At 34.4% G+C, this 21,908-nt stretch overlaps 1 protein-coding gene and 1 non-coding gene across 7 annotated transcripts in view; both read left to right on the top strand.

Moving 5' to 3' along the window:
- The window catches only part of Fchsd2 (FCH and double SH3 domains 2), a 245,351-nt gene that overhangs the window by 71,130 nt on the left and 152,313 nt on the right, over positions 1-21,908 (top strand). Inside the window, exon 1 of one of the 6 annotated variants that reach the window (XM_048788111.1) lies at positions 9,697-9,721. The exons of the other annotated variants lie outside the window; for them this stretch is intronic. The gene's annotated coding sequence lies outside the window, so the exon portion shown is untranslated. Of the gene's footprint in view, positions 1-9,696; positions 9,722-21,908 lie in introns of those variants that run through there. 6 annotated transcript variants of the gene reach the window in all.
- On the top strand, positions 1,470-1,542 carry Trnat-cgu. The gene has a single exon. It is a non-coding gene; the product is annotated as a tRNA-Thr (tRNA).

Below are 21,908 nucleotides of genomic sequence, written 5' to 3' on the forward strand. Positions count from 1 at the left end.
TTTTTTTTTTTTTTTTTGGTGTGTGTGTGTGTGTGTGTGGGTGGGTGGTGCTGGGGTTTGAACCCAGGGCTTTATGAATGCAAGGCAGTTATTCTACCAACTGAGCTATATCCCCAGCCCCAATGGGTGTTCTTTTGATAGAAAAAAAGATTCTAAATATTCTCTCAAATTCTGTAAGGTGTTTTAGTGATAATCTGTCAACAAATATACAATATCTAATTATACATATCATGGAAAATAATTGCTAAATTACCGAATGTGTCCATAAGTATGTGTAGAAACTCTGCCCTTTTCATGTTTTTAACTTCCATTTTTGCTGTTGATTTTATTGGCCACTGAAAAATGCTTGTGTATCTGTATTATATGGATATATAAAGACCATTAAAATGCTAATATTTAAGACATTGAAATTAAAATGTTAAATATATAAGACAAATGTGTGACTGTCCAGTTCACTTTATTAAATCATTAGGGCTGAACTTTAAAAAAAATTTTTTTTTTGCAGTAAAGTTAAAATTTTGTTTCTCAATCTGGGAATGTAGCTTGATGGTACAGTGCTTGCCTAGTATGCACAAGGCGACAAGTTCAATACCCAGCGTTGCGAAACATTTTCTCTAAGAACATTACATGTCGTTTCATGTTGACAACCATGGAACTTCAGCATGTAGTAACAATAGTGTGTGACCTATTTCCACATCATCAATCAGTGAAGAGAATATTCTCTAATTTATTGGATTAATCCTTCAGTAATCTACAGTTATAGTATGTCACTAAGCATACTGTTTAAACAAGGGATTTTGTTTTTTTTTAATCATAGCAAAAGTTTACCAACGAGAGAATTGGTGCATTGATTTATGCCGTGGAGTAAACTTTTTAATCTGGAATGCTCTTCAGAATATCATCAGAATACACTTTCACAAAAAATTTAAATTCCAAACTATATTTATGAACTACCTAATCCTTCATAAATTTATACAGTATGGAGTTCTGTTTGGAAGCAGACCTTTAGAACAACTTCATGTTCAGGCCACACATATAGAATTATCATGTTATTTTTGCATTTGTTAAGTTTCAATTAAAAACACTGTGCTTGGGCTGGGGTTGTGTACCTCAGTGGTAGAGCACTTGTCTAGCACGGGTGAGGCACTGGGTTCAATCCTCAGCACCACATAAATATAAAAAAATAAAGATATCGTGTTCATCTAAAATTGAAAAAAAATTAAACAACAACAATAACACTGTGCTTGGTTGGTTGGTTCTATGAATTTGTCTCCAACATCATTAGCCAGTTCCTAAATGCATCAAACTATGATGTTGTTGAAAATTGGTTCCTTGTTGTATAATCACTGAACATTTCCAAGCAAACAACTTTGATGGGGTATCTAACATCTTTACCTGTGTGTGTGTGTGTGTGTGTACGCGCGTGCGCGCCTTCACACACATGTGTGTTTTAAAATTATTAGCATCTTGGGGATATAGCTCAGTTGGTAGAGTGCTTGCCTCGTATGCACAAAGTCCTGGGTTCAATCCCCAGCACCCCCTCCCTCTCCAAAAAAATTATTAGCATCTCAACTACTGTAGAAGGAGCCTGATATGTGAAATAGTGAACATATACTTATATTGGATTTCTAATTCAGTGCTAATCTTTAATTCAAATACTTTTTTTGTTTTGAAATTGTGTATATTTTCTATAAAAATACTAATTCATTTTGATGGTATTGTTTGATAGCCAATACATCTCTGCACATAGCACACTGTAGTTTTAATGCTTCACTATCAGTTATTATCTATATGTAAAATAGTACAATCTTTGGTCTTCATTTCTTTGAAATCACTTCCATTGTTATTGTTTGGTTCATTATTGGTATGTCATTCAGAGGTGTGTCGTTTCTCACCAAAGTGACCAGTAGGCAATTTGCTGTCTGTAAAATAGAGATAAAAATATCTAATTACTTACTTAATTTAACTAAAAACATTAAATTTTAAGTTATAGGCTTGATTAACATTTAAATGATTAGAAAGTGACAAATTATGAAAATAAATGCTTATGTTTTCTCCAGTTCTTTTATATTTGCATATAATTGACAAAATAACCAATGTCAAATGGCTGAAAAGTTTCTAAGTGCTTACTCTCAATTTCTGTACTTATCTGTTGTGGACACAACAGCTGAGGACCTTTGTTATGACATAGGCACTATGGAGGGCCATGGTGGCAAGGGAAGGGATGTTCTGACTTATTTGTTCTTTTTCATAGGGTAGAAATTCTGGATCTTTGGTGAGATCCAATTATAACTTTCTTTTGCCTTTCTCGGGGTTCAGTGGACATTCCTCCTCATATTCATGTATGAAGACATAATACCCTATAAATGTAAAAAAGGGGCTTTAAGAAGGCTGTTTGTAGATGTCTTCATTGATTCTTCCTGTAGATACAGAAAAGCTTGTCTAAGGGCAGTAGTCTTAGCTGCTGTCTTACTTGTTCAGCTGTTAAGTATAAAATCATTATGGTGGTGCCTGTGTTCCCATGTCTGTTTTCTGATTACTCCAGTGCCCTCCCATAGAAGGGACTTATTTAAGAGCCTTATATGTTTAGTAGCCATCTCTCAAATCAGTTTTAATGAGGGTGACCTAATCCATATATGTTTACAGCAATTTTCTTTCTATATGATTTATAAATATTTATACATATCTCCATATGATCTCTCTCTTTCCTCTTTTTCCCCTCCCCTTGTTGTCTCCCTAGATGTGTCCTTTTGTGTGTGTGTGTGTATGTGTGTATCACTGAGTTGCTTAAATAATTTTTTATGGAACCATGGAGCTGGAAGTGGTTTGAAGGTCATATGGTCCAACTCTCTTTGCATTCACTCTCTTTTTCCAATATATAGAGAAGATTGGCAAACTATTGCTATCTGCCTGACACCTGTTTTTGTAAGTAAAGTTTTATTGGATCATAATCACTCCCATTTGTCTACATGTTATCTATAACTGCTTTTTTGATATAGTGAATAGTTTCCATGGAAACCTTATGATCTCTAAAGCCAAAAATTTTTACTCTCTAGCCCTTCACAGAAAAGTTAACCAACTGCTGATGCAGAGACAGGCCACCTCTAATTGAACTCATTCAGTATTTCACCATCTCTCAAAGCATTGAATTTCTAGGTAGGAAGTTCCTATTTAAACTCTTCCCTTTTAAATAATGTTCTGGCCACAGGATAGTCTTTTAGGTTTTTTTTTTTTTTTGGTGTGTGTGTGGTACTGGGATTGAATGCAGGACCTTGTGCATGCCGGGCAAGCTATATCCCTAGCCTGGTCTTTTAGAAATTTGAAGATAACTTTTTTTTTTAATGTTTTGTTTAGTTTTAAATGGACACATACCTTTATTTTGTTTATTTATTTTTATATGGTGCTGAAGATTGAACCCAGTGCCTCACATGTGCGAGGCAAGTACTCTACCATTGAGCCCCAGCCCCAACATAACTTTTTTTTAAAAATATTTTTTAGTTGTCAATGAACATTTATTTTATTTATTTATATGTGGTGCTGAGAATCAAACCCAGTGCCTCACACACACTAGGCAAGCACTCTACCACTGAGCCACAACCTCAGCCCTTAAAGATAACTTTTAAGCTTGTTTCCTCTTTCTATTAATCAATATTCCATTCCTTGCCTTCCCAGTTCTAAAAATCTGTAGTTATTCAATTCATACTTGAGTGTCCTGTGAACTCAGTTTTAAACTACTTACTCTGTTTCCAGAACCCAGTGTAATTTTCGTGGATGTGATTGGCTCAGAGTCTGCTGGTTTTTTTTCTTTAAAGTTTTATTGTGTATTTCCTACTAGGCACTCAACTTTATTACTACTGTTAATATGAATTAAGATGCATTATGTTTTTTAGGCAGCTGTATCATATAAATGACTTATGGAGCAGAAGCTCAAAAATCACTCTTATATATTGCCATTAAATCATGTCTTCTTTATTTTATGCTAATTCCATAGCAAGACTTTTGCTTCTATGAGATTACATTGTATTAGGACTAGCCCATTGTGCCAATATGTTAGCAAGTTTTTGCATCTTGATTCTGTCTTTCACATATTTACCGTTCCTCTTAGCTTTTTGTCATGTGAGAATTTGATAGAGAGTTCCTTGATCAACACCTTGCTATGTTTTTGTGGTCATTATTGAACACAAGCGAAATTATTCTGGGAATTTCTCTTAGAGTTTACAGTAAATTGGATTATTGCTCAGCAAATATTCCCCACCCTTTCCCTTGAGGTTAAGTATACATACATCCCTGCATCACCAGCTTTGGACTTGGTCATATGTTGTGTTTGGGCAAACAGAATGAAGATGGAAATGACAGTACACTATTTTTGAAATGAGACTTTTTAGTATGCCTGACAAGTTTCTCCAGCTCTCATATATTTCTGCCATTTGCTATAAGAAGGGATTTGCCCAGTTAACTACTTCCCCTTCAAACTAGGTCCCAGAATGAAAGGTACATGAAGGAGATCTGATTTGACCTGCAGCTTGAAGTGGAGATGCTTCAGCCAAACTGCAGATTCATGAGCAAGAAATTAGCATTGATTGCTGTAATCCATTTGTGTTTTGGAGCTGTTTGTTACATAGCACAATTCAGCAGTAGCTGACCCATTATAGTTAACCAGGCCATTTTGTTTTTTGGAGAATTTTTTTCTGAAATGTCTATTTCTTAATTTGTAAATAACAATTAAGCCAGTACCATTATGAACCTTGGATAAAGGGAGAAGAGATGTAAATTTTGGGTCTCATATGTGCTGAGGTATAAGGCAGGAGGGGAGGGAAAGAAACCATAAATGCTGAACATGATATGCAGCTATATCCTGCTGCTCTAGCTCTGCCTCAGATGCTTTGGGTCTATTCTTTGCTTTTTATAGTTTGACTTACTGCCATCGTCAAGGTTTTCCATACTTTCTATTCCGTTTTTCTGTTTCTTCTTGTCGCTGTAATTTTTTTTTAAATTTCCTATCCTTTTGGAAATAACTCATGTTTTCATAAACAATATATACTATGTAAAGAAATAACAGAATAAGAGCATTAGAGTTTTGACTCTGGCTTTACCATTTGTTAACACAGTCACTGTACAGATGTTACTTAAACTGTTTCCACCTCCACATAGGGGGTTAATAAATAACTTAGCAGTTGTCGCTAAGTTGATAAATAAGTCAGTGTCATTTGTACATACAGTCATTTAGTAAATATTTACTGACTAAATTCTGAGAGATGCAATACTTTGCACATTATTAAAAAGTCAGTGAATTCTAAAGCATTTTAATGATCATCATCCTAGAAAGTCACATTGATACCAAGTAAAAGGAAAAGAGAAGGGGGTTCCATTCCCATTTATGGAAGAAGGAACATAAGTGTTTTTCACTAGAAATCATGGAACAGCTTTAAGATTATACCATGGTGTAATACTTTATTGTGGGATTTATTTTTGCATTATTCTTGGCAGTGACTAGATAATATCAATGGACAGTAATTTTTATTCTATTTGAGGATATGAGTCTAAAAGTATAAGATTGCTTGTACTTTGTTTCCTCTTCCAATTAGTTTTTTCAAAATAGAAATCCAACTATATATCGTGACATTTAATATTATGAGTAATTGTAATCTTCTCTTGTAACCTTGGACAAGATGCAATAAGAACAGTGAAGCAACTTTTGTCTCCTATTATTTGGGCATTTACCTCCTACCAGACATTTTGACAGTGTTTCATAAAATATCTTTAAAACTGGTTCTAACAATTAAAATAATGCAGAGTTATATAAGTAAAATTTATTGTTTCCTTTATATTTTTCCAGATATACCCTTATATTTGGCATAATTTTTTACTTTTATGTGTGTACTCTTTTTAATTTATATTTTTTTTCCTTTATAAGAAAATAAGATTAGGTCAGGTGTGGTGGTGCACATCTGTATTCTCAGCTACTCAGGAGGCTGAGGCAGGAGGATCACAAGTTCAAGTCCATCCTGGGAAACTCAGTGAGACCATATCTCAAAACCAAAAAGTCTGGGAATGTAGCTCAGTGATAGAGCATCCCTGGGTACAATCCCCAGTGCATTGCCAATTTTCTTTTTTTAAAAAGCAAGATTAAGATGGAGGATATAGCTCAGTGGTAGAATGCTTGCCCAGCACAAGAAAGCCCTGGTTGGATGCCTAGTATCTCAAGAGGGGGGTAGAATTAAATTACATTCTCATTATTCTGCATCTTGTCTTCCTCCCCACCTTGCCCTTTCTTTCTTCTTCTTCTTCTTTTTTTTTTTTTTTTTTTTAAAGGGGATGTACCTATTAAGACCANTTTATTTTTTGGTGGTATGGAGAATTGAACCCAGGACCTTGTGCATGTTAGGCAAGTGCTATACATACACTGAGCTACAACCTATTCCTTTGAATTTTTTTTCTTTCTTTCTTTCCTTTTTCTTTTTCTTTCTTTCTTTCTTTTTTTTTTTGAAACAGGGTCTTACCAAGTTGCTAAGGCTGATCTTGAACTTGTGATCCTCCTACCTCAGCCTCCCAAGTTGCTGGAATTACAGATGTGATGCCACTGCACCTGGCTTCATTTGCCTAATTTTAATGTTGAATCTCTAGCACATATATGCTTAATTTCTAAAGGACATTTTTGAAAAAATATTTTTAGCTGTACATGGACGCAGTGTCTTTATTTTGTTTATTTACTTTTATGTGGTGCTAAGGATGGAACCCAGTGCCTCACAAGTGAGAGGCAAGCGCTTTACCACTGAGCCATACCCCAGCCACCTAAAGGACATATTTGAATTCTGTTTTTATAGGTTCATAGAATTTTAAAATTAAGAATTTTGGGGAGATAGGGGGTGCTAGGAACTGGATGATAGAAGAGACCTCTGAGCTATATCCTTTAGTCCTTTTTACTTTTTATTTTGAGACAGGTCTTACCATGTTGCCAACCCTGGCCTTGAATTTGTGATCCTCCTGCTTCATCCTTCCAGGTTGCTGGGATTATAGACAGACGTGTACCACTGTGCCTGATTCCTCCCAACCCCATACTGTGAATTGAACCCAGGTTTTCTTACATGCTAGGTACATGCTTTTCCATTGAGCTATACCCAGAATTAATTTTTCTTCTTTTTTCTAAATTAGGGTTTTTTTAAGTGACTTTACAATTGTTTGTAAGGTTTTTTTAATTCATTAATTCAACAGTAATAAATAAGGCAATGGCCATAGTATTTTTATTTGAATGAAATAATATTTGTTCAGTATCTGCTGTATTCTAGTCATTGTGGTACACTCATTTCATAGGCTCATTTTACTTTTTACAACAACTATATTTCTTACAACAAAGGGAACTAGTTCCCTATGGTTGAATCTCCATGGGTTGAAATTGAGGAAATTTGTGATGGGGTAGTTTCAAGATACCCATTGTAACCCCTTTTCTATTCAGATGAGCAACCTGAGCTCCTAAAAAGCTTTTCATGAGCAAGTAGTACTACAGCCCAAATATCTTGGCCAGGCTGGAATTCCTTCTACTATCCCTAGAGTAGTTTGCCTTAGCTTTGATCTTAAAGTAATTTTAAATTAACAACGATAAGTGAAAAGTATGGTTGTATTTTGCTTGCAATATATTTTACTTAATAGGATGAGAAATTTAATATTTGCTTTTAATTTTTTAAAAAATGTTTTCTTCTTGAATTAGTTAAGCATGATTTGACCACATATATTTAAGTAAAAGTAGGCTATTAGACTATTAAGAGCTATTTTTTGAGGTTCTTTGCTTAAAAATACAGAAGTTCTTCATTTTATTCATTGTAATTTTTTTAATATTTATTTTTTGGTGTAGATGGACATAACAGAATGCATTTATTTTTATGTGGTGCTGAGGATCAAACCCAGGTCCCACCCGTGCTAGGCGAGCGCTCTACCACTGAGCCACAATCCAAGCCCCTCATTGTAATTTTAATAATTAATTTTTATTTTTTGTGGGCTGGGGAATAAACTCAGGACCTTACACATTGCTAGGGAAGTGCTCTACCACTGAGCTATACCCTCAGCCCAAGTTCATCATTTTAATATATGTGAGTTTATTAATATTTTCCTTTAGTCATTTTTTATAATATAAAAGATATTCTCCAGTGTGAAGTGTGAAGTAAAATTCCAGTTTCAGTTTCACATATTTATACCCATATTACCAATGTGTATTGGAAAAACAACACTTTTTGTGTTCATCTGCAGAGCCAGTGTCATTAATTCTTTATATATCTGTGGGTCTCTTTCTGAAGTCTTTTTCTCTTTTATTAGTATTTGTCACCCTTATACAAATACTATGCTATCGATTTATACAGTTTTCAAATAAAATTTGGTATCTGACTTAGCCAGTCTTTTACATTGTTTGTTTTGACTCATTTAGGCCCTTTTCATTTTCACAGCAATTTTAGAATCATGTATCAATTTTTGCTAAAGACTAGTTGGGACTTTAGTTGGGATGGGATTGCAATTTATTTATAGGTTAGTTTAGAAGAAATAGACAACTCTTGTAATGTGAGGTGTCCATTTAATTGACAAATCTCTTAATTTTTAAAGGCACTCTATAATTACTTAGTAGAAGGTTTGAATACTTTTGTTAAATTTAGACCAGGGTACTTACTGTGGTTTTTTAATGCTCCAGGAAAACTTTTTTTTTTTTTTTTAAATCCTTTAAGCTAGGTGTGTTTGAGAATTGAAAACTTGCATTTTAGAAATGTTAGGCATGATTACAGTTGGGGCAGACTCTGATGTCCATGTAGTATTTCCTGTACATTAGCATTTCCTGGTAAAAAACAAAAGTAATCATTCCTTTTGAGTTATATGAAAACTATAAATACTTTTACTTCAATTCAGGAGAGGTTTTGCTGTCAAATGAGTTAGACATAAACCTTGTCTTCACTTTGGATTTTGGAGTTGTGGACCTTTAGTATGATTTTTTTTTTTTTTTTTTTTTAAGAAACCCAGTTTTACCAAGCTCAATGGTACACACCTATAATCCTATCAGCTCAGGATGCTGAGGCAAGATTGCAAGTTCAAAGGCTGGGGTTATGGCTCGGTGGTTGAGTGCTTGCTTTTTTCTTTTTTTTTTTTTAATACTGGGAATTGAACTCAGGGGTGCTTGACCACTGAACCACATCCCCAGCCCTATTTTGTATTTTATTTAGAGACAGGGTCTCACTGAATTGCTTAGGGCCTTGCTAAGTTGCTGAGTTGACTTTGAACTTGCTGTCGTCTTACTCAGCCTCCCAAGCCACTGGTATTTACAAGTGTGCGCCACCATGCCTGACTTAAATTTGATTTAGTATTCAACAATCTTGCTGGATGTGTGTATGTGCATGTGCATGTGCTGTGTGTGTGTGTGTGTGTGTGTGTTTGTTGCTGAGGATGGAACCCAGGGCCTCATGCATATTAGGCAAGCACTCTTCTATTGAGCTACATTCCTAGCCCAGAAGTATTGTTTTATATAAATCATTACAATTTACTTACTTATTCTGTTAATGAAAAAGTTTTTTTATAATTATGAAAAATAATTGCTTTAAACATTTGAGTAGATAAAAATTTGAGTACATCTCTCAGATAGTTACCTAGGAGAGGAATTACCAGGTCATAAGAGATGTATCTTTTTGCCTTTAGAAGATATGACCAGTTTCCCAAAGTTGTTGTCCAGTTTCACACTCAGCAGTAGAATGTAAGTAGTTCCATATTTCTCCAATACTTGGTATTTCTAATTTTTAAATTGTAGCCATTCTGTCTATCAGTTAATCTTTGTTCAGGTTATGGATGGAACATGTATTATTTCCCCTTGTGTAGGCATTTGCCCAGCCTGGATGTTGCTTAGCCTCTTGGTTTATTTAATCCTATTAGCCAATAAGTTTCTGACCTGATTATAATATATGGTAGTTGACATCTAGAAAGATATTCACTCACTTGAATCAGATTTATTAAATCCCTACCAAACTTCATGGTGCCACTGTCAGAACCAGGACACTGAACAAAATAATAGATTGAATATAGATTCTCAGCAATCAGAGATTAGTTTCCAAATCTTTCAAACAACCCACCCCCTACTAATAACATTGTGCATATTGAAAGTATGCACAAAATAAAAAATATAAATAATATTTTGAAATGTTTTGCTTATTCTCACAGTAGCATATTATCATTAATATATAAAAAGTTTAACATATATTGTAGGTAAGACTCTGTGATAGCAAACAAATCTAACATCTCAGTGGTTTACAAAAACAAATATTTTCATTTTGTTCATTTTGTAAGTCTGTTATGAGTTGGTAATGGCTTAGCCCAATATTGTCATCACATTGCTTTCATCTGGACTATGTGATGGAGTGGCCTCTATTTGGAATTTTTTTTTAATATAATTTTTTAAGTTGTTGATGGACCTTTATTTAATGTATTTATTTATATGTAGTACTGAGAATTGAACCCAGTGCCTCACACATGCTAGGGAAGTGCTCTACCACTGAGCTATATAACCCCAGCCCTGGGATGTTTTTAAGTGGAAAAGAGAGCACAGCCAACCATACCCTAATTATTACAACTTCTGCTTGGAAGAAGTATTATCTATTTTTCCATTCATATTATATGAGCCACAGCGAGTCATATAATTCTTCCCTAGAACAGGTAAGAATAAAAAATGTGTGTGTGTGTGTGTGTGTGTGTGTGTATCAGCTTTATTGAGAAAGAATTCAGTCGTGCAGTTCATCCTTTTTTTTTTAAATTTTTTTTTAGTTGTAGATGGACACAATATTATTCTATTTATCTATTTTTATGTGGTGCTGAGGCTTGAACCTAGTGCCTCACACATGACAGATGAGTATTCTATCACTGAGCCTCAACCCCAGCTGCAGTTCATCCTTTTAAAATGTGTAGTTAGTGTATTCAGTTGTGCCACCATTCCTGCTATCAATTTTAGAACATTTTTATCACCCATAAAAGAAACCCATTAGCAGTCACATTCCTAATTTTCCACCAGTCTCCCCAATTCTGGGCAGCTACTGAATTACTTTCTTACCTACTCTTATCACTTAATATAAATGGAATCATTATTGTCTTTTGTGACTGGCTTCTTTTACTTAGCATACTGATTTTAAGTTCATCTGTGTTGTAGCATATATCAATGCTTCATTCCTTTTAATTGCTGAAAAATATACCATTGTATGCATATACTTATGGATATATCATTTTATTAATCTGTCCATCAGCTAAGATAATTTTTTGTTGCTTAGAATTGCTGGTTTTTATGAATAGTGCTACATGAACAATTCATGTGCAAGTTTTTAAGTGGACATGTTTTCAGTTCTCTCATGTATAAATCCAGGAATGGGCCTTTGGTCACTCAGTTTTTAACATTTTCAAAGGAACTGCAAAACTGTTTTCTGAAGTGGATCCACATTTTGCATTTTTAGCAGCAACGTATGAGACTTCCAGTTTCTCTACATCTTTGCTAACATGTGGTGTTTACCTGTCTTAACTTTTTAGCCATCCTAGTCAGGTGGTAGAAGATATTTTTGGATAGCAAATAGAATGTACAACACTCAACTTGTCTGCCCATACCTACATAATAATGTATTAAAAATGTTTTTTTTGTTGTTGTTTTTGGTGCTAGGGATTGAACCTAGGAGTGTTTTACCTCTGAGCTACCTCACCAGCCTTTTATTTATTTATTTTTAATTTTATTTTGGAAGAGGGTCTCACTAAGTTGTCCTGGCTGGCTTTGAACTTGCAGTCCTCCTACCTCAGCCTCCCAAATCACTGGGATTATAGGCCTATACCACTATATCCAGCAAATCATTTTTTAAAATCAAATATTTTTCTCATCAGAGTGGTAGTTCTTTGATGGATGAGACCAGCTCACTCATCTGTTTCAATTTAGGGCCAAATGAATGAATGAATGAATGAATGTTAAAGACATGTTAAATGATATAGAGACATAACAAAAGAACTTTGTGAGGGTTTACCATGAGAAACAGTAATTTCACATCTGGAGCTCAACCATTTTAAAAGAGTTTTGAATGGCATATTAATCTGTTTTATGAATAGTGGAGTTAACTAAATCTCACATTAGTACCACTTTTGAGGTTAAGGAAATTATTTATAGTTGGCTATAATCTTCATAGTGTGCACACTGAGCTATATCCCCAGCTCTTTTTTTTAATATTTATTTTTATATTTGTAGTTGAACACAATAACTGTTTATTTATATGTGGTGCTGAAGATCAAACCCAGGACCTTGCACATGCGAGGCGAGCACTCTACCCCTGAGCCATAACCCCAGCCCCTCCCCAGCTCTTTTGATTTTAATTTAAAATTGGGGCTGGCCTTGAAGTTGTGATCCTCCTGCCTCAGGCTCCTGTGTACCTGGGGATATAGGTATATACCATAGTGCCAAGCACAGAACATGTGTTCTTAATTCAACATTAAAAAAAAAAAATTGTAATGTCTTGGGGCTGGGATTGTGGCTTAGTGGTAGAGCACTTGTCTAGCATGTATGAGGCACTGGGTTTGATTCTCAGCACCACATATAAATAAAAAATAAGTAAATAAATAAAGGTCTACCAATAACTAAATTTTTTAAAAAATTGTAATGTCTTATTTTAAAATAATATATTTGAAATCTGTGAAGACTATCATAATTTCTACTTCTGAGAATTTGAGAAAAATCCTCCGTTACATAAATTTAGGGAGGAAGAACTTGGTGAAATTTAATAGCATAAGAGTTCTAGAAACTGTTGAGTTCCACATTCAGAGAAAAAATAATGTCATATGCTCTTTACCAGATAAAGCAGATAGTGTCCCTTTTTACTATGGAAGAGGGAATTGAGGGATGAGTAGGGAAAGACAGGTTAAAAAAAAGAAAAAAAATTATTGTTTTTGAATGCTGTAGAATCAGAAATCTACAGCAAAAATATTTGAAATAACTTTAATTCTAGAGAAAATTGTAAAATCAGGTGTTAGAGGAGGTAACCTAAAAACTTCCATTTGGGAACTGAGTAACCTGATGACTTTACTTAAAAACAAACCCCCAATAATTTTGATAACTTAGGGTTAGTTAATAAATGCTACGAAACAGTGTTCCCTTGTCAGTGTTGTACTTAAAATCTGATGGATTTCTATCTTTAGCCTGTTTCATTATGCCATTGGATAGAAAAGAAAAATGCTTTACATATATGAAATGAGAATGCTTTGTATCCCTGCTTGGCCAGGCAGTATTTAACTCATGCTTATAAGTTAAAGTGGTCCAGCATTTATTCATTTTTGAATCTTATTGGTAAAGGAAAGTGTAGCCAATAGAGGAGACTTGGCCTGCACAGGAAGGTGGAGCTTTTCAGCCAGGAGAGTTTCTGGCGAGGATGGAAGGAGCTGTGTATGGTGTTTGAGAAATATACATCAAACACGTGTATGGGTGTGTGTGTGTGTGTGTGTGTGTGTGTGTGTGTTTATATGTCTCACACATATTGAAGTAGTGCCCTTAATGAAAACATTCTGCCTCCAGCAATTAATGAAAATAAAAAGAAAGAAAGAAAGAAAAAAACCAACTCAACTCTGCTTGTTTTTCCACATGACTGCTGAACAATTGCAGCTTCTACTAGGAGCCCTTCTCCTGTTCCTGGGAAAATACTTGGGCTGCTGGCATTTGCATAATCGTCTTTAGGGCTATTGTGGGCGGGCTTGGGCTGCTGACACAGAGCTGCAGACTGGCCACCTGTCCAAAACAAATGAACTCAGCCTTTGTGCAGTATTATCTGGTTCTCCACAGTGTCACTTCTGAGTAATGAATAATTTGATTAAAATATTATGAAACTATTATTTAGGAAATGTTTGTGTTGAATTTAAATCCTACATTTTGAAAAGAGAAATTTCCTCTTTCTTGAACTGGCATAACTGTTTTCATGCTCTTCTGGCATAGTTTGTAATTGCTTTTGTGAAATTATCCTCATGAATATTAATTAGGGCTGTGAGAATTTTAAAAGAAACTTTGAAGATGATTTGTATTTATTCTTATATAAATTATAAATTAAGTGTTGTCTAATGTTTTCTAGCAGAGCATTTCACTCATGTGGAATAATGAATTAAACATTTAAAGTAAACAAAGAAAGAAGAAATATCTAAGGTCTTGAAATAGTAACCAGTTCATCATTCTTTTTCACTGATAATCAATCCAATGACTCATACATGAATTTAGGAAGATTTTGTCCTCACAGCATACACATTACTATATTAACTAGTTTTATTAATCATCTATATTTAGCCTGTTATTACACATATACATTGAGATTATTTTTAATTACATATGATAGACTTACATGTGACATACTATTGACGTTTATTGTACATAATGATCAACTGAAGTGAATTCATATGTTAGAATTGTAATTGTTTTAGTCATATATAACAAAATTCAAATGTCAAATAAGTGCTCAGTGAGTTAGTAAACACGCTTTAAAAATTACTTGCTTGAGTTTGTTTTGCTTATCATAGTAATCACTTCTCCTAGTTTTCATTAAATATTTATTGAATGTGAATGAAAGATCCAATGCCACTAAGAGACTTTGTCAACAACCTGTAGTAGTATATACATGTGATATATATAAATGTTTTTATTAATGCATAATAATGTGTTACACTCATTTTGACATAATCATACATGTGTGGAATTAATTTGTTCCATTTTAGGCTCTAGTAGTTCCTCTTTTCTTATCATCCTCTCTAACCCTGCTCCCCTTCCTCTACTGGTCTTCCTTCTATTTATTATTTTTTAATTGATGCTTTATGTATATACATAATGGTAGAATTTAGTGTAGTATATTTATATATGTGCACTATAATTTGGTCATCTTCATTCCACAGTTCTTCCTTTTCCTGTCTCTCTTCAGTCTTCCTCAGTTCCTTTTCTCTACTCCACTGATCTCCCTTCTAATGTCATGGGAACCCCCCTCCTTATTTTGTTCTAGCTTCCACATATGAGAGAAAACATTCATCTCTTGACTTTCTGACTGGCTTATTTCACTTGGTGTTACATTCCCCAGTTCCATCCATTTTCCATTAAATGCTATGATTTCATTCTTTTTTATTGCTGAGTAAAACTCCATTGTGTATATATACTGCCTTTCCTTTTCCATTCCTCTGTTGATAAGGCATTGGGGCCAGATCCATAGTTATTGATTTTTACAATAGCTGTTATGGTTTGCATCTGGAATGCCCCCCAAAAGTCTCATATGTTAAAGGCTTAGTCCCCAGTGCAGCAGTGTTCAGAGGTGGAAAAGTGATTAGGTCATGAGGGCTCTGACCTAATTGGTGAATTAATCCATTGATAGCTGAGTGGACTACTGGGAGATGATGGAAACTATGTAAGAGATAGGCCTAGTTGGAGGAAATAAGTCCCTGGGTCCCTGCCCTGGAAGAGTTTTATCCTGTTCCTGGCCCCTTCCTTACTTGCCTGTGTTCTCTTTCTCTCCCCCAATCTCTGCTTTCTGGCTGCCACTAGCTGATAGCTTCCCTCTACCACACTCTTCTGTTATCACATTCTGCTTTACTTTAGGCCCAAAGTGATAGAGCCAGTTGACCATGGGCTGAAGCCTGTGGAAATCAGGAGCAAAAATAAATCTTTCCTCCTTTAGGTTGTTTGTTAGGTATTTTGGTCACAGCAATGGAAAGCTAACTAACCCAACAGCCTTTTGAGATATATTGGTATTGTCCTTGTTATATAATAAGACTAATTTTCAAGAGTAGTTTTAGTTTGATAAATAAATTGAGCAGAAAGTTATAGAAGTGGGCTCATATACTCTTGTTCCATTCAGGCACAGTTTTCTTCTCTGTCAACATCCCACTCCTGTGGTATATTTGTTACTGTCAATGAGCCTGACACACATTATCACCCTGAGACCATGATTAGAGTTCACTCTTAGTATTGTACATTCTGTGGATTTTGATAAATGTAAAAGGACTTCTGTCCTCCATTATAGTGGTACATAATACTTACACATAGTAATTTTACTGCCCTAAGAACTATCCTCTGTGCTATTTGTTCCTCTTTTCCTTGAACCCCTCACAATCACTGATCTTTTTACTGTCTCCAGTTTTGCCTTTTCTATAATGTTACATAATTGGAATTATATAGTATGTGGCTTTTAGATTGACTTCTTTCACTTAGTAATATGCATTTAAGGTTCTTACACGTCTTTTCAGGACTTGAAGCTAATTTCTTTTTAGTGATGAATAATGCTCCGAAGTCTGGATGTACCATGGTTTATCCTTTATTTACTAAAATTCTGTCCATATTTTATGACTAATGATACTGAATCTGAGATCTAGTAAATTGCCCAGATTCACATATATAATTCATATGAAGTTGAGAATAAAATCCATCATCTAAATCTAAAAGTAGAAAGTTCACACATATTTGGTGAGTAAAAGATGATTTTATATACATGAATTGGTTTTTAGCAGCACCTGCACTTTTGTTTGCCTTTGTGTATTGGCAATGTATATAAAAGTTTTCATGTGACTATGTGGATTTATGATGATATTTTGAAGTTTAAATTTTTTTTTGCAAACTGCACAAATAGCTGTAGATTATTCCTGGAAAAATAATAAAGAATATATTGAAAATAATTTTGATAATGCAAGCACAAGCAAACAGAGCAAAGAGCAGAGATGAGGCTTCTTTCCAAAAAGCTCATGAGCTTAATTATAATGTAAAAACAAAGATAGCCCAAACAGACCTGAAATGGGTAAGGCAAAAATAAGTTGTAAGACCACTCAAAAATAGATTTATATATAGCTACTTTTGTACTGACGAACTTTATCCTATACTTGTAAGTCTTGAGAGAGTAACCATCAATATGTAATATATGAACCTTTACAATTAGACATTGGAAAAATTGTTTTATATGTATCTTATTCTTTTAAGTTATATTTTTATGATCTAAAATTAAATACACAAAGTATCTGGATATGTTTTATAACTAAATATACTTGTTTATTTATTTTAGGAGCATGTGTCCAAAAGTTGTTTTTACTAATGAATTATATAGTCACAAGGATTTGGAGATCTATATTCTAAACTGTATTAGTACTATTTTGAAAAGTTTCATGCCAACTTAACTGAGTTATTTCAGTGTTGTATCTTTCCTTTCCCTTTTACATTTATGTAGATATATGTTACCTTCCCTTCCTTTAGTGAAAGACTCATTCTATCTTTCTAACCAAGACCAGGCCTTCTGCTTTTGTGATTTTGACCCTAACACTTTCCAGTTTTGTTGACTTTGTTTTTATTATTCTCACCCATTTTCTTCTGGATTTCAGTCCCTCTTTTGCCACTAGCTTCTCCTCAGCCTATAAGTTTTTCTTCCATTTTTTAAATTAACCAATAAACACTTTCCTTAAACATATCTCTTTTAAATCTTCTGCCTTCCCTTCATATTTTATTTCCACTTGAAAATTTATACTCAGGGCTCAGTGGTAGCGCACTTGTCTGGCATGTGTGAGGCACTGGGTTCGATTCTCAGCACCGTGTATAAATAAATAAAATAAAGGTCTAACAACAACTAAAAAAAAATAAAAAATAAAAAAATCCTATGCTCACTGAACTTTTTGAGGGTTGACAATACACAAGAATCACCTCTGTTCTTTCCAGAGTCCAGTAGGTTCTGTGGTATGGGGTAAATATTTTCTAAATATTTACCTAATGATGAATATTACATTATGAGTAACTCACAGTTCTAGTCACAAAGTCTCAGACCTGGCCCTGCAGAAAGTTAGGCTCCATTAGGGAGGTAAGACCTGCTTGTGAGGAATCAGCAGGAGACCAAGTCCAAGTAAAGGAGTTATTTCTTCCCAGTGAGCCAGTTGCAAACTAGATTGTGAGAAATAGATAGGATTTGGAGAAGAATGGTATTACAGCTTGAAAGTGATTGTGGATAAAAATAAAGTGTTTCTGAAATTATTATAAGGACAGATAACGTTGGAAAGAAGTAAGAAGATCCATTTGGGATATGCCAAGTTGATATAACTTGATAGAGGTAATGAGGTGAGTATTATTTTTGGTACTGGGAATTGAACCCAGGACGACTTAACCACTGAGCCATATCCCCAGCCCTTTTTTGTATTTTATTAGCGATAGAGTCTCTCTGAGTTGCTTTGGGCCTTGCTAAGTTGTTGAGGCTGGCTTTGAACTCATGATCCTTCTGCCTCAGCCTCCCCAGCCACTGGGTTTACAGGTATGCACCACCATGCCCGGCAAGCCAAAAAAATTATGTGTTGGAAAAAGAACTTTGAAGTAGAAGTCATTGTCATAATGTATATGAGTGCTGTCCCTCTTACTTAGTAGTAGTCTTGTGTAAGTAATTTGTTTCCTTAGTCCAAGAAAGTTCAACTGGTTAAATTCTAAGTCCCTTTTAGAATCAGTCATCAAAATTTCTTTGTGATACATGGTATTGTATATGATGTTTCAGCTGGAAAGGTGACTGTCACTATTTCTGAGGGTCTGCACTGTGCATAACAAGTTTTGTAAAGCTAGAAGGAAATTAGGACTCCTATATTCAGAATATAAATTCTAATTGATAAGATAGATATACATAATAGTTAAAAATTATATAATATCATTAGAGCTAATCAGATTTATATAACTAAATGCCACATTCACGACATAATGTGTAAGGGCCCTAAATTTGTAGGAAGATATTAAATGTGGGATTAGAATAGGTAGAAAACATAGGTATATTGAATAGATATGGAGTAGGAGTACATTCTTTTTGTCCAGTGAAAGGATTTTATCAAAAATGCAGAGTTAAAAATTATAGCCAAAACTATGGAATAATTACAAAGTCAGTGGTTGCCAGGGGATAGGAGTAGAGAAGAAGGGACAAGTGCATAGAGCATAGAGGACTTTTTTTTAGGGCATTGGTAATACTCTGTATGATAATACGTCTGTTTCCAGTTGTGTTAATGTTTACCTTTAAAGCCTGCCTGTACTCAGTTCCAGGAAGCTTGGAAGACCCTTGTTTTGATCCCAGTTGTGCTCTTGGCTTACTTTCTTTCCTCTCCAAGCTGGTTCACTGTTAGCCTTTGGTTTCTTCATCTAACTCAGCAACACTGAAGTAGATACTATTGTTGCCTTTATTTTTGTGATAAAGAAATGCAAGATAAAGGCAAGCAAATGAACTTACTAAGGTCCAGGAATTAAACTCAAGTATGTGTTCTTCACCACTATACCAGTGATTTCTCAATAGTGCTTGCACATCAAAATCACTTGTGAAGTATGTTAAAATAATAATGTCTTAACCCTACTTCTGGAGTCTCATTCAGCAGGTGACATTTATTCTTAGCGGCCCTGTGAAGTTATTTTTTTAATTTTGCCTCAAAAGTTCTTGTAGTACTTTGTACCCAAAGGATTTTCATTTGTATTTGTATTGTCGACAGATCAGAAGTCTTGCTTCTTCTGATTTTCAGTCCTAGTGTATAGGTATTCTCTTTTGTTACTTAGAAGTTCTGTGTCAAAGTTTACCTGATCTTTGATAAATGAATTAAAATACTTAATTTTACTTGAAAATTTGCAAATAATTCATTTTTTTTTTTGCAAATCACTTTATTGAAGTTGAAAAGAAAGGAAAAACTTTAGCACTGTAAGGAATGTAGCATCAAAATAGTTGAAGCTTACTTTGACCTTTTCATTGAGTGCAATTTATCCACTAATAGAGATTTTGTTTTTCTCCCCCTTTGTACTGGGGATTGAACCCAGGGACTTCTATACAATAGCAGGTGTTCTACCACTGAACTACATCCACAGCCATTTTAAAATTTATATTTTAAGACAGGCTCTCACTATGTTGTCCAGGGTGGCCTCCAACCTTGTGATTCTCCTGCCTCAGCCTCCTGAGTAGTTAGGTATTGTTGATGTGTGCCACCCCATCTGACTATAGGATGTTATGTTTTGTTGATGTAGTCCCAAATTGAGATTTTTTTTTTTTAAGAGTAGGGAACTGTAAGACTGTATCTTATTAATACAAGCTTAGCTTGTGGTACCTAATTTTAAGATTGGTAGTAGTTTTTGGAGGATACTCATTTATGTTATGCTATAAGCTTAGATAGCTGGAAATTACTTTAGGAAGAGTAATATTTGTATCTTTGTGTGCCATTAAAGTCACCTTAGCTACTTGACAAATTTTAGCTTTGTGTTTTGAAGTAGGTACAGGCAGTTCTTAAAAGGCTTTAAAAGTTTTTAGATTTAACTTATCTGTAAGTGTAGTTAAAGAAAACTTTAAAAGGAAGCAACAAGTCTTTAAAAAGGCAATATATTTGCTAATAATGATAATTTTTTTTTTAATGTTTATTTTTTGGTTAAAAAACGGACACAATACCTTAAATAGAGTATTTTATGTGGTGCTGAGGATTGAACCCAGGGCCTCAGACGTGCTAGGCAAGCGCTCTCCAACTGCGTCTCAACCCCAGCCCCTGATAATTGCTTTTTAAATTTCAGTTATTTCTATTTTTTTGCAATAGTTATATGCAGGAGCATCACAAGTTTGCAACCAGCTTCAGCAACTTAGTGAGACAGTGTCTCAAGATAAGAAGTAAAAAGGGCTGGGGATGTAGCACCCTGAATGGGAGAGCATCCCTCAGTTTAATTCCCAGTACTATAAAAATAAAAAAATTAAATGACTAACAGTGCTGAATGTTCACGTCATAAGCAGTACTCAACATTATGTGTAAACCTGTGTTCTCTTTTTTCAGTCTGATCACTAAAGACTCCTTCACCTTAATTAATGAGAGCCCTATGTTAAAAAAAAGGTGTAAAATGAAAACTTCTGCCACAAGGAAGATACTGTTTAAGTACGAAAAAAACCCAAAGACAGGGAGAAAATATTTGCAAATATGTATCTGATAAATTTATATCACCAAAACAAAAGAAGTCTTAAAAATCACCAGTGACAAAACAAACAACCCAATTTAAAAGTGGGTAAAGACCTGAACAAACAGCAAAGACACACAGATGACAAAAAAGCATTTGAAAGATGCTGGGTATCATCTTAGGAAATTGACAGTGAGATACCAGTACATACCTGTTTGAATGGCTAGATTTCAAAATAATGACACCACCAATATAAGCTAGAATATTGAACAACAAGACTTCTTCATTGCTAGTAGAAATGCAAAATGACACACCATTTTTGGAAGCTAAACACATTCTTATATGATCAAGCAGTTATGTTCCTGGACATTTACCCAAATGTGTTAAAAACTTATGTTCACACAAAAATCTGCCCACAAATGTTTGTAAGCCACTTTATTCCTAATTACCAAAACATGGACACAACCAAAATGTCCTTTAGTAGGTGAATGGCAGATAATGAAATATTAATCAGTGTTGAACAGAGCTATCAAGCCACTAAAAGAAATAAAGGGACCTTAAAATGCATATTACCAAGTGAGAAAAGCCAATATGAAAAGACTATACTGTATGATTCCAAATATATGTGGGAAAGAAGCAGAACTATAGAGATAGTGAAAATATCAGTGATTGTCAGAGATTGTGGGGAGGAGGTAGAGAAGGAAAGGTTGAGTATATGGAATATTAGAGAATTTCAGTACAGTGATATGTTATAATAACTCAATGGTGAGATATGACATTGAGCATTTGTCAAAACTTATAAAACAGGGATGGGGTTGTAGCTCAGTGGTAGAGGGCTTGCCTAGCATATGTGAGGCAATGGGTTCAATTCTCAGCACTGTAAATAAATAAATAAATAAATATCCATCAATAACTAAAAAATATATATTAGAAAAACCTTATAGAACAGTACAGAATGAATCTTAATGTGCCAATTAACAATGTGCCAATATTATTTCATCAGTTG

This window comes from Marmota marmota, unplaced genomic scaffold (assembly GCF_001458135.2).
Source record: "Marmota marmota marmota unplaced genomic scaffold, marMar, whole genome shotgun sequence".
NCBI lineage: Eukaryota > Metazoa > Chordata > Mammalia > Rodentia > Sciuridae > Marmota > Marmota marmota.